The sequence below is a fragment of the Vulpes lagopus genome, unplaced genomic scaffold (genome assembly GCF_018345385.1).
Source record: "Vulpes lagopus strain Blue_001 unplaced genomic scaffold, ASM1834538v1 ctg530, whole genome shotgun sequence".
NCBI classification, from domain to species: Eukaryota; Metazoa; Chordata; class Mammalia; order Carnivora; family Canidae; genus Vulpes; species Vulpes lagopus.
In genome coordinates, this window is record NW_024570890.1 from 1 (window position 1) to 13,624 (window position 13,624).

General features: G+C 66.7%; 1 pseudogene; it reads left to right on the forward strand.

Moving 5' to 3' along the window:
* The first annotated feature begins 5,866 nt into the window (after positions 1-5,866).
* LOC121483921 lies at positions 5,867-6,866 on the forward strand (annotated as a pseudogene).
* Positions 6,867-13,624: the final 6,758 nt, after the last annotated feature.

Sequence of the window (13,624 nt, forward strand, 5' to 3'; positions counted from 1 at the left end):
CCGTCTGCAGCACCTTTGGCGCGGGCCCCAGGGATGCCCTCGGCCAGCATGTTTCCGAAAACGGGCAGTCCGCTGGCGCAGCAAGCGCATCTTTTGTGGTGACCTTGGCCCCCAAGGCCCTTTTGCGCCGCCCCGGGGGCAGCACCGGCCCCATGGGCAGGCCCAGCATCTGTGCCGACCCCTGGCCCCTGGCGCTGCAGCTGGGCCTGCACCTGGACGGGGAAACTCGGCTGTCCCAGAGGTGGTCTTTCTTGTTGAGCACCACGAGGCGGGAGTCGGCCAGCGCATGCGGGGCCGGAAGCCACTTCGGGGGACGGCAGCCCCTGGTGGGCGCCAGAGGCCAGATCGGATTTGGGTCACGCCGGTATCGGCCGCCAGCACGAAAAACCACGGCAGGGGGCCTGGGGGATCAGGTGAGGGTTTCAGCTCGGGCTCGGCCCCCCAACGGCATTCAGGCCGGGCGTTCCAAAAATCACCAGCCCCTGCTTGAGCAGGGGGTGGGGATGTTGTTCAAGCGCATGGCGCCACATGGGCACCTCAAACCGGCCCCTTTGCTCATCCACAAAGGGGAAATTGCCGCCCTGGCCCCTCGTCAGGCCAGAAGCCCCAGGTCCCCCGCCAGTTCCACGGAAACCTTGGCACTTCGGCCACCTTGGCCAGCGTGTCGGCGATCTGCTGGGCATTGTTCACGTCGAGCGGCATTTGCAGCCAGGCCTCGGGCCCGGCGCGCGCCATGGCCCAGGCTTTCCAGCGATTCGCGCGTATCGTTGGGCAGCAGCGCAGGCTGGGCTGCAGCTCGGCTTCCCAGCCCAGTTCGGCGGGGCAAGGGTTTGTGCGCCCGCGCTGGCCGGCATGAGGGGCGGCCATATTTGGGCGAAAAAGACCGATTGATCAATTGGGGACTTGCCGCCCCGAAAATTCGGCCACAAAGGCCCCCATGCCTTGTCACCACGCACCTGGGCTTCCAGCCGCTGCAGCCGCTCCTGCACCGCGACATCCAGCAGCTCCTGGGACTGCAGCCATCCCCGCAGCGCTTTGCAATTGGCTGCGCAAAGCCGCGGCGCCATGCGCCCGTGCTGGTCGAATTGCTCGTTGAATGATGGGTCCCACGTGTTTCCCCCGCCATTGCATCCCCAATGTCTCCGATGCCTAGTGACGCCTCGACATTGCGCCGCAAGGTGATGCCTGTTCCTTCAAAATATAGCACCGTCGCCGTTTTGCCTGCTGCGGCCCCCCAAGGGCCCGGGGCCCCTGGAACGGGGGGATTACGGAAAAAATTTCGTTCATTTACAATGAAAACAATAATTCACCATCAATCTTCAGCGGTTGGTGCCTGAAATTTAAAGAAACGGGGCGTTTTCTGCAAATGCTTCGCGGGACCTCCGAATGCAGCCCCCAACAGGCGTTACGGACGTTGAGAATTCCCCTCCGTTTTTTAAAGGGCGATCATCCCCCCTTCTGGCACCGCGCGCAAAAGTAGTGGATGGCGGGCCCCGGGCGCGGGCATTTGCACGGGCGAGCCGCAATGCGTGCAGGGCAGGCCCTTCGCGGCCATGGGGACCTATGGCTGCAGTGGAAGGGGGCCAGCCATGCCTTTCGGGCGCGGAGAAATCGCGCGCCGTCGTGCCGCCCTGCTCCACCGCCAGGGCCAGCACGCGGCGGATTCCTCGAAAAACCCGGGCCCGCACCTTGCGGGGCCCCCGCCCCTCGCAGGCCGGCTGCGTGGGCGCGATGCGCGCCATAAACAAGCACCTCGGACGCATAGATATTGCCCACGCCACGACCACGCTGCCGTTCAGCAGCAATTGCTTGATGGGCGTGCGGTGGCTTCAGGGCCGGCCCGGAAGGTCTCGAACGAGAAGCTGTCATCCAGCGGCTCCATCCCAGATGGTCCAGCAGCCTGCGCGCCCAGGGATCGCTCTCGGCCGCCCACATACATCACCGCACCAAAGCGCCGCGGATCATGCAAGCCGCAGCAGGCCCTTGCTGGTCTGCAGGTCGAAATGGTCATGCGTTCCTGCTGGCCCCAGCGGTGCTTCATGGGGGGGCCACGAAACGCAGGCTGCCCGACATGCCAGGTGCAGCATCAGCAGGCCCCCTCGCTCAGCTCCATCAGCAGATACTTGCCGTCGGCGCGCACGCCGTGCACATCGCGCCCGCCAGCAGCTCGGGGGCAATGCCCAACGGCCAGCGCAAGGGCTTGCCCAAGGCCACGGATTCAATGCGCGCTCCGGCGATTCTGCGCGGCAAAAGCGCGCCGCGTTGACTTCTACTTCTGGCAATTCATGCATTGCGATCCGGGTTGTGCTGTAGTTGTGGCGAAATGTGGTCTGGGCTTCGATTATTATGGTTCGATGGATCATCGCCTTCGCCTTCAGGGACTTGCCGTGGCAGCAGCCTGGCCATGGGTTCCGCCACTGCATGGGCACTCCCAGGCAAGACCGCAGCCACCATCGGACGGAATCCCCCGACCTCCCTCGTCCGCCGCCGCCTTGCGGAGGACGATCGCGCCGCCCTCAACGCCGAGCTGTTCTACGAGATCCTGGCGGCGAGATCGCCGCCAGCCAAGGTGCGCTGGCGACGCCCAGGCCATGATGATGGAGGCCGCTCGCACAGCGGCAGCGTGCAGCTGTACCGGCGCCCGCACGAGCTGGCGCTGCAGTCGCGCTCCGGCACGAGCGCGCACTGGCCAACGCCCGCGCCTGGCTCGACGCCTTTCCCCAGTCCCGCGACGCCAAACCGCTTCGTGCTTCAGATCCTGGTGGCACTGAACCGCATCGCGATACCGGCAGCTATCTCAAGCGGGAGATCGAGGCACGCCTGCGCCCTCCAAGCCCGCCACTTACTGGGCATCACCCAGCTCTACAACACGCCAGCGACAAGGCCCTGGCGGCCGATGTGTGTCGAGCAGGCCATGGCGGCGAGACCGACAACCCCGCCAGCGGCCCGCTGGCCTGGGCCACCATCGGCCACATGCGCCTGGGCGCCGGGCAGAAGGCTGCCGCCATGCAGGCCGTGCAAAGGCACAGGGCGCTGACACCCGCCACCGGCCCCGTGGCCCTGCTGTCCATGGAGCTGCTGGAAGCCGGCATGCCCGAGGCGGATGCCCATCGTCAAACGCTACCTAGCCAAGAACCCTTCAGCCCTGATGCGCATGGGCCTATGCCCGCGGTGCTGCTGGGCCAGCAGCGCCTGGACGAGGCCCGCACAGCAACTGGTCTCCATCACCGTGGACTCCCCCGACTACGCCGAAGCCTGGGCCACCCTGGCCGCGCTGCAGCTGCAGTCCAACGACGTGGATGCAGCCCAGGCGTCACCGAGCGCTTCGGCAAGCTCGTGCCGCAGATTCCGCCGGTGTGGCGCCGCAGTGCGGGCCAGTCCCAGTACTACCTGCTGCAGTCCCAGATTGCAGAAAAGCAGGGCAAGTTCGCCGAGGGGCCGACGCCTGCTGCGCCGCATCGACGACGCGCCCAATCTGTGAGCGTGCAGGCGCGCCGTGCCGCCCTGCTCGCGCGCCAGGGCAAGCTCAAGGAAGCCGCGCCCTCATCGAGGCCGTTGCCGCCCAGCGGCCTCAGCCAGCAGCGGCTCAAGCGCCTGGCCGAAGTGCAGCTGCTGCGCGATGCCAATCAGAATGCACAGGCCTACGCGCTGCAGGCCGAGTTGCAAAAGCAGGACCCTGAAGACGCCGAGCTCGCCTATGACACCGCCTGCTGGCGGAGCGCATTGGCAAGCATGATGAAATGGAGCGGCTGCTGCGCGGCATCATCGCGCGCCAGCCCGATTTCCAGCAGCCTACAACGCGCTGGGCTACTCCTTCGCCGAACGCGGCATCCATCTGGATGAAGCCGAAAAAGCTCGTCGGCAAGGCGCTGGAAATGTCGCCTGGCGACCCTCTTCATCACCGACAGCCTTGCCTGGGTGAAATTCCGCCGGGGCAGACCTGGACGAAGCCTCAGGCTGCTCGAAAGCGCCTACGCATCACGCCCCGACGTGGAGATCGCCGCACACTGGGCGAAGTGCTCTGGCAAGGGTGATCGCGAAACGCGCGCAGAAGATCTGGCGCCAGGCCTGGCCACCAGTCCTGACAACACGACCCTGCGCGAAACCCTGCGCCGCCTGGGCGTCTCGCTTTTGAGCCACCGCGCCGTGCCCGGATTGCCGCATCCCGCCCTTGCACGCAGGCAGCTGTGCGCCCGGCGGCCGCCGCCGCACTGCTGGCCCTGGCCGGCTGTACCTGCCCCCGCCAGCTGCAGGCCGACGCAACCGCCCCCCACCGCTGCAGGGCCATGGGCGGGCCGGCTGGCGCTTGCAGGTGGAAGATGCGCAAAACCAATCCTTCAGCGCAGGCTTCGAGCTGCTGGGCACCCCCCAGCGCGGCGAGCTGCTGCTGTTCACGCCCCTGGGCTCGGACACTGGCGCGTCTGCTCTGGGAACCGGGAAGCAAGCTTGCTGCAACAAGGCGAGGAGCGCAAGACCTCGGACTCGCTACGGCACTGGTGCAGGAGCTGACCGGCAGCGATCTGCCCATTGCCGCCCTGTTCGACTGGCTGCAGGGCCGGGCCACCGCAGCCGCAGGCTGGCAGGTCGACCTCTCCCGCATGGAGCAGGGCCGCCTGTCGCCGGCGCCATGACCCGCAGCCGCCGGCCGCGCTGCGCATCGTGTGCTCGACACACCCTGATTTCCGCGGGCGTGCCTGCTCCATCCCAGCTGCCGCACCTGCCTCTTTTTCTCATCCTCTCCAGCCCATGCGCTCGCTCCACGACGGCGGCTCGGCCAAGCTCAACCTGTTCCTCCACTCTCCGGCCGCCGCGCCGATGGCTATCACCTTCTGCAATCGGTCTTCATGCTTTGGGACTGGCATGAGACACGCTGCATTTCGACAGGCGTGGCGACGGCCAGATCAGCCGCGCGAGGACCTGTCGGGCATGGCACTTCCTGCCGACGATCTCATCGTGCGGGCCGCACGGGCTCTGCAGCAGGCCACCGGCTGCCGCGGGGCGTGCACATCGGCGTGGAAAAGCGCCTGCCGGCGCAGGCCGGGATGGGCGGGGGCTCGTCGGATGCGGCATCGACCCTGATCGCACTGAACGCCTGTGGCAGTTGAACCTGACGCGGCGCGAGCTGCAGCGCATTGCACTGGACCTGGGCGCCGATGTGCCCTTCTTTCTGTGCGGCAACTCCGCCTGGGTGGAAGGTATAGGCGAGCACATCACGCCGCTGGAACAGGCCACGCCCAGCCGCCCCAGCGGTTCGTGGTGGTCAAGCCCGAGGCGGGGCTGGAGACCCTGTCCATCTTCCGCGACGCAACCCTCAAGCGCGATCATGCCCATGCTACAATCGAAGACTTTGCTGCAGATCACTATGGCTTTGGCCAAAACGACTTGCAGCCTGTCGCCGAAAGGCTGCAGCCTGAAGTGAAAAAAGCCATCGATTGGCTAAACTCACTAAAACTGCATGCTAGAATGACGGGCTCAGGAAGTGCAGTATTTGCACCACTGACGCAAACGATTGACTTAAAGGATGCCCCTGGCGCCTGGAATGTCAGAGTTTGCAGCAATCTGCAGGCCCATCCTCTCAAGGATTGGCTGAAAGATGAAAGTTTATAGGCTGTCTGCTGCGGCAGAAGGCCTGTGTAGGGGAGTCGCCAAGTTGGTAAAGGCACCGGATTTTGATTCCGGCATGCGAGGGTTCGAGTCCTTCCTCCCTGCCAAACGTCTTTCGCGTCAAGGCAAACCCATCGTACTGGGGCGCTCAATGCATTCACATCATCCTGACATCATGGTCTTCACCGGCAATGCCAATCCTGGCATGGCCACTGAAATCGTTCAGCACCTCGGCACCACGCTGGGCGCAGCCGACGTGGGTCGTTTCTCCGATGGAGAAGTCGCCGTCGAGATCAAGCAGAACGTGCGTACGCGCGACGTCTTCGTCGTGCAATCCACCTGCGCACCGACCAACGACAACCTGATGGAACTGCTGGTCATGGTGGACGCGCTCAAGCGTGCATCGGCCGAGCGCATCTGCGCGGTGATTCCTACTTCGGCTACGCCCGCCAGGACCGCCGCCCCGCGCTCCACCCGCGTGCCGATCACGGCCAAGGTCGTGGCCAACATGCTGCAGGCAGTGGGCGTCGAGCGCGTCCTGACCATGGACCTGCACGCAGACCAGATCCAGGGCTTCTTCGACATCCCCGTGGACAACATCTATGCCACGCCGGTGCTGCTGGGCGATCTGCGCCAGAAGAACTACGAAGACTGCTGATCGTCGTCTCCCCTGACGTCGGCGGCGTGGTCCGCGCACGTGCGCTGGCCAAGCAGCTCGGCTGCGACCTGGCCATCATCGACAAGCGCGCCCCAAGGCGAATGTCTCCGAAGTCATGCATGTCATCGGCGATATCGACGGCCGCCAACTGCGTGATCATGGATGACATGATCGGACACCGCCGCACGCTGGTGAAGGCGGCCGAAGTGCTCAAGCAGCGCGGCGCCAAGAGTGTCTATGCCTACTGCACGCACCCGATCTTCTCGGGTCGGCATCGAGCGCATCGGCAACGGCAACGCCCTGGACGAGGTCGTGGTGACCAACACCATTCCCCTGAGCGCCGAGGCACAGGCTGCGGCAGATCCGCCAACTGTCCGTGGCACCCCTGATTGCCCAGAGATCCAGCGGATTTCCACCGGTGTCGGTGCTGAGCTGTTCTCTGAATAAATATCGGCCCTGTGGTCGGAACCCAGCAAACCTCCTTCGGGAGGTTTGCGCGTTCGGAGTGGTTTCAGGACCACCCCGGGACACCGCAAGAGCCAGCCTGGTCCGCATCGACAGGCGTTTTTATCAACGGATGAGGCTGGTCGCGGTCATCCACTAGGAGTTAGTTATGCAATTCGTCGCTTTTGAGCGCGCCAAGCAGGTACGGGTGCGAGCCGCCGTCTGCGCAATTCGGGCAAGGCCCCTGGCATCGTCTACGGCGGTGCTGCGAAGCCAATGATCGAAATCGATCACAACGCCCTGTGGCACGCCCTGAGAAGGAAGTGTTCCACTCCAGCATCCTGGACATGGAAGTCAACGGCCAGACCTCCAAGGTCGTGCTGCGCGACGTGCAATTCCACCCCTACAAGCAGCTCATCCTGCACGTGGACTTCCAGCGCGTTGACGACAAGACCAAGGTTCACCTGAAGGTGCGCTGCACTTCGAAGGCATGGAACAGTCCCAGGCCGTCAAGGTCGAGAACTGCACGATCACTCCCCTGGTCCATGAACTGGACGTGGTGTGCATGCCCGCCAACTGCCCGAGTTCATCACCGTGGACCTGAGCGGGCCTGACTTCAAGTCTCACCCTGGGCCTGCAAGGCCTCAAGCTGCCCAACGGCGTGAAGGCCGTGGTGCGCGGTTCCAACAAGAACCCCGCCTGATCTCCATCAAGCTGCCCGAAGTGGTCCTGATGCATCGGCAGCTCCGTGGCAGCCCCGGGCCGCTCCGGCCAAGAAGGGCAAGAAGTAATTCTTGGCTTTCCCTTGCGGTGGCCCGGCTGCCGCAAACCTGCAAAAGGCCCACCTCGCGTGGGCCTTTTGCATGGAGGAGCACCTCGCCCGCCTGCTGCGGCCGCCATGGAGATAATCGCCCGATGATCAAATTGTTTGTCGGCCTGGGCAACCCGGGCCGGAGTATGAGGACACCCGCCACAACGCGGGCTTTTGGTGGATTGATGCGCTGGCGCGCGAACTCTCAAGGTCACAGCTGGCTGTGCCCGAGCGCAGCTACTTCGGCCTCATGGCCCGTGCCAGCGTGCGCGGCGAGAACGTCATGGCTGCTGCAGCCGCAGACCTTCATGAAACCTGTCGGGCAAGTCGGTGGGCGCGCTGGCGCGCTTCTTCAGATCCAGCCCGAGGAGGTCCTCGTGGTCCATGACGAACTGGACTTCGAGCCCGGCCAGGTCAGCTCAAGCGCGGCGGCAGCCACGGTGGCCACAACGGCCTGCGCGATATCCATGCCAGCTGGGCTCGGCCGACTACTGGCGGCTGCGCATCGGCATAGGCCATCCGGGCCACAAGGCCGAAGTCGCCAACTGGGTTCTCAGAAGCCCGCGCCCGACCAGCGCCAGCTGATCGAGGACAGCATCGCCCACTCCCTCAAGGCTGGCCCGAACTGCAGGCCGGCAAACATGGACAAGGCAACCTTGCTGATCCAACACCACCAAGCCGCCACGCCCCAAGCCCGCACGCCGGCACGGCCGAGAGCGACAAGGGCTGAGCGTTCAGGAAGAAGCGGGAGCCTGGGACTGCAGACGCAGGTACTTCTGCATCAGCGTCTCGCGGTCTTCCACATGGGCGGGATTCACGGGAATGCAGGCCACCGGGGCAGATCTGCACGCATGGGGCTCATCGAAATGGCCCACGCACTCCGTGCACTTGCTGTGCTCGATCCGTAGTTACTCCTCGCCCATGGAGATCGCATCGTTCGGGCACTCGGGCTCGCAGACATCGCAGTTGATGCATTCGTCGGTGATCATCAAAGCCATGGCAGGTCCCTCGCAAGTGCCAGCCACGCTCCGGGCGGGCGGGCCATGCGCCCCGAACGGGCCTTGCAGCAAGGTGGCATCAGTCATGCCGCACATTATCCTGTCCACCACATAAGCATGGAGGCTGCACGGGCAAGCCCGGCGCCCTGAAATCGATGGCCGGTCCCCGTCCTTCGGGGCCCTTGCTGCGTTCAAAGGCCGCTTGCTGCGCGCATGGGCCGTGCGCAGTACCATTCGGGCCCTTCCAAGAACAACCCACCCACTCCGCCGACGTGACCGCCCCCCACCGTGCCGAGACCGATTGCCCATGAGCATCTTTCTGCTCAAGCGCCTGCTGATGCTGGCAGCCACGCTGCTGGGCGCATCGGCCGTGGTTTTCGGCGTGCTGGAGGTGCTGCCCGGCAATGCCGCCCAGACGCTGATGGGTCCCGATGCCGCGCCGAGGCGGTGCACGCGCTGGCCGTGCAACTGGGGCTGGACCAGCCGGCCTGGCAGCGCTACCTGCAGTGGCTGCAGGGGGCTGCTGCACGGCGACATGGGCCTGAGCTACGCCTACAGCACACGGTCAGCGAGCTGGTGCTGGAGCGGCTGGCCGTCACCGCGCCGCTGGCCGTGATGGCCATGCTCATCACGACCGTGCTGGCACTGCGCCGGCATCTATGCCGCATCGCCACAACCCGTGGGGCGACTGGGCATCATGGGCTGGCACAGGTCGGCATCGCCATCCCCAATTTCTGGTTTGCCATCCTGCTGATCCTGGTGTTCTCGGTGAAGCTGCAATGGTTTTCCGCCGGCGGCTTTCCCGGCTGGAGCGAGGCCGACGGCGGCGGCCCGCTGCAGGCACTGCAGGCGCTGCTGCTGCGGCCATCTCGCTGGCCGTGGTGCAGGCGGCCATCCTGGCGCGCATCACGCGCTCGGCCGTGCTGGAGGTGCTGCGCGAGGGACTTCGTGCGCACGGCCCGCGCAAGGGACTGTCCGCGCCGTGCCGTGCTCTGGGGCCATGTGCTACGCAAACGCATGATTCCCGTGCTCACGGTCATGGGCCTGCAGTTCGCCCAGTTGCTGGCCGGCACCATCGTGGTGGAGAACGTGTTCTACCTGCCGGGCCTGGGCGGCTGATCTTCCAGTCCATCGCCAACCGCGACCTGATCGTGGTGCGCAACTGCGTGCTGCTGCTGGCAGCCATGGTGGTGGTCATCAACTTCATCGTGGACGTGCTGTACGCGGCCATTGATCCGCGCATCGAAGCCAGCGAGTTGAGCCAGCCGCACAGCCTCCTTCGCCCCCGCCCTCCACCTCGCCAGGGGCCACCGGCCCACGCGGGCCGTCACCCTGGGCGCGCCCGCCGGAGCGGGCCGGCGCATGCTGGGCCACCGCAGCTTCCTGCTGGAGCGGTGCTGACCGCGCTGCTGCTGCTCACGGCCCTGCTGTCTTTCTGGTGGCGCCTGGCTCTGCCTACGACATGGACATGGGACGCCAAGCTGGCTGCACCGGGCGCCCTGCACTGGCTGGGGCACCGACGCTATGGGCGGGACGTGGCCTCGCTGCTGTTCCTGGGCGCGCGTCAGCTCCATCCTGGTCGGCGTGATTGCCGTGGGCATCGGGCTGTCGTGGGCGTGGCGCTGGGCTGGTCGCGGCAGCCTGCAGGGGCTGGGTGGAAGAGGCCATCATGCGGCTGGCCGATTTCAGCTTTGCCTTTCCCGCGCTGCTGTCGGCCATCATGCTCACGGCCGTGTTCGGCGCGGGCATCGTCAACGCCCATCATTGCCATCGCTCTTCAACATCCCCACCTTCGCGCGCATCACGGGGCATCGGCCAAGGCGTGTGGGCGCGCGAATACGTGCTGGCCGCACGCGCCTGCGGCCATGGCCGCGCAGCATCACCTGGCGCCATGTGTGCCAACATCCTGCCGGTGCTGGTGGTGCAGGCCACCATCCAGTTCGCGCTGGCCATTCTGGCCGAGGCCGCCCTGTCCTATCTGGGCCTGGGCACGCAGCCGCCCAGGCCCTCCTGGGGCCGCATGCTCAGCGAGGCGCAGACCCTCATGTTCCAGGCACCGCTGCTGGCCGTGTGGCCGGGCCTGGCCATTGCGCTGTCGGTGCTCGGGCTCAACCTGCTGGGCGACGGGCTGCGCGATCTGCTCGACCCGCGCCGTCGCGCCAGCGCTGAGGAAGGCACGCGCCCATGCCCCTGCTCGAAGTCTCCGGCCTCACCATCACCTTGCAGACCCCGGCGGCCGCGCGCCTCCGCGCGCGCCGTTGCAGAAACCTCGAGGTTCATCCTGGAGCGCGGCGCCACGCTGGGCCTGATCGGCGAGTCGGGCTGCGGCAAGTCGCTGACGCCCTGGCGCTGATGGCCTGCTGCCGAGCATGCGCAGGTGGACGGCAGCATCCAGCTCAACGGCAGGAGCTGGTGGACATGGACGAGAACGCGCTGTGCCGCCTGCGCGGCAACGCATGGCCATGGTGTTCCAGGAGCCGATGACGGCGTTGAACCCCGTGCACGGCATCGGCCGCCAGGTTGGCCGAGCCGCTGCGCCATCACCTGCGCCTGGCCGCCAGGCCGCGCGCGGCGCATGGCGGTGGCGCTGCTGGAGCGCGTGGGCATTGCCCGTGCGGCCCAGCGCTATGACGACTATCCGCACCAGTTCTCGGGCGGCCAGCGCCAGCGCATCACCATCGCCATGGCCCTGGCTGCGGGCCGACCTGCTGATTGCGACGAACCCACGACGGCGCTGGACGTGACCGTTCAGCAGCAAATCCTGGACCTGCTGCAGGAACTGGTGGCCGGCATTCCATGGCCCTGCTGCTGATCTCGCACGACCTGGGCGTGATCGCGCAGAACGTGTGAGAGTTGCTGGTCATGTACGGCGGCAGCGTGGTCGAAAGCGGCATGACCGAGGCCATCTTCGCGCGCCGCGCCCATCCCTATACGCGCGGCCTGTTCGCGGCCAGGCCCCAGCTGGACCTGTCCGCCCCCGGCAGCCTGCCGCCGGCCCGGCTGCCCACCCATTGCCGGCACCGTGCCCGAGCTGGTGGACCTGCCGGCCGGCTGCGCCTTCGCGGGCCGCTGCAGCTTCACCGAGCGGCCTGCCACAGCGAGCGCCCGCGCCCCGTGGTACTGGAGCGCCTGCAGCGGCCCACGCCCGCATCCCTGCAGGCCTGGGCACAGCCGCATGTGGTGCGCTGCCTGCGCCCCGAGGCCATTGCACAGGGCCTGCCTGCACAGGAATGCGCATGACAGGGCACCCCCTCCAGGCGCCACCGGTCAGACGCCACCGGCCTCCGATACACCCCTGCTGCAAGTGACAGGCCTGGCCCGCAGCTACCAGTTGCCACGCCGGTCGCTGTGGCGCGCGCCGGAGCAGGTGCATGCGCTGCGCGGCGTGGATTTCACGCTGACGGCGGGGCGCAGCCTGGGTGTGGTGGGCGAGTCGGGGCTCGGGCAAGTCCACGCTGGCACGCCTGGTCATGGCGCTGGACACGCCCAGCGCCGGCAGCGTGCGGCTGCTGGGCCAAGGATCTGCACCAGTTGGGCCGCCAGGCACTGCGGACGGCCACGCCGCGACTTCCAGATGGTGTTCCAGGACCCCTACGGCTCGCTGGACCCGCGCATGACGGTGGAGCACATCGTCTGCGAACCCCTGCTCGCACAGCCTGCGTCGCCCGAACGCACCGCCCGGCGCGACCTGGCCCGCGCCACGCTGGAACAGGTCGGCCTGCGCGCGCAGGATCTGGACAAGTACCCGCACGAGTTCTCGGGCGGCCAGCGCCAGCGCATCGCCATTGCGCGGGCATTGATCACACGGCCCCGCCTCATCGTGGCCGATGAGCCCGTGAGCGCGCTGGACGTCTCGGTGCAGGCCCAGGTGCTGAACCTGCTGCACGATCTGCAGCAGCAGCTGGGCCTGTCCTATCTGTTCATCAGCCACGACCTGGCCGTGGTCCAGCACCTGTGCGACGACGCCCATCGTGCTCAGCGAGGGCCGCATCGTCGAGCGCGGAGCGCCGCAGCAGCTGTTCCACGCCCCGCAGCACCCGTATACGCAGGCCCTGGTCCGGGCCGTGCGCGCATCGCCCTGCAGCATCGGGCCTGAAAGCTGACGGCCGCCCGCGCGGACCAGGCCCCAGGGCCACGCACCGTGCGCCGTGGTGTAAAAACACTGCTGCAGGCCGCAGACAGCGGCCCGAGAACCATCTGCAAGAATTTCGGAGACCTGTTCATGTTCAACCGCCGTTCCCTGCTGGCCAGCTCCGCTGCTGCCGGCCTGCCCCTGCTGATGCCCTGGCCTGCGCTGGCCCAGAGCCGCAAGGACAGCATCACGCTGGCGATGGACGCTGGAGCCCCCGGGGCTGGACCCACGGCCGGCGCCGCATCGTCCATCGGCGAGATCGTGCTCTACAACCTGTTCGAGACGCTGACCAAGATCAACCCGGACGGCAGCGTCTCGCCGCTGCTGGCCGAGAGCTGGGAGGTCTCGCCCGACCTCAGACCTACACCTTCCGCCCTGCGCAAGGGCGTGAGTTTTCAGAACGGCGAGCCCTGGCAACGCCCACAGCGTGAAGTATTCCTTCGACCGGGCGGGCGACGACAAGAGCACCAACAAGGACAAGCGGACCTTCGCCTCCCTGTCCACGCGCGTGGTGGACGACACACCGTGGTCGTGATCAACAAGGACATCGATCCCGACTTCCTCTTCGTGCTCGGCCAGGCGACGTCCATCATCGTCGAGCCCAAGAGCGCGGCCACCAACGCCACGCGCCCCGTGGGCACGGGCCCCTACCAGTTGGGCAACTGGAGCAAGGGCGCCTCGGTCCACGCTCACGGCCTGGCCGCAGCATCGCATGGCCTCCGGCCTGCGCATTCGCCGCGCCAGCTTTCGCTTCATCTCCGACCCTGCGGCCCAGGTCGCTGCGCTGCTGGCTGGCGACGTCGATGCCTTTCCGCGCGTGACGCCGCGCAGCGTGGCCCAGTTCAAGGCCAACGGGCGCTTCCAGGTCGTGGTCAGCGGCTCGCGCGCCAAGACCATCCTGGCCATGAACAAACGCACGCAAGCCCCTGGGCGACGCGCGCGTGCGCCGCGCCATCGCCGCGGCCATCGACCGCAAG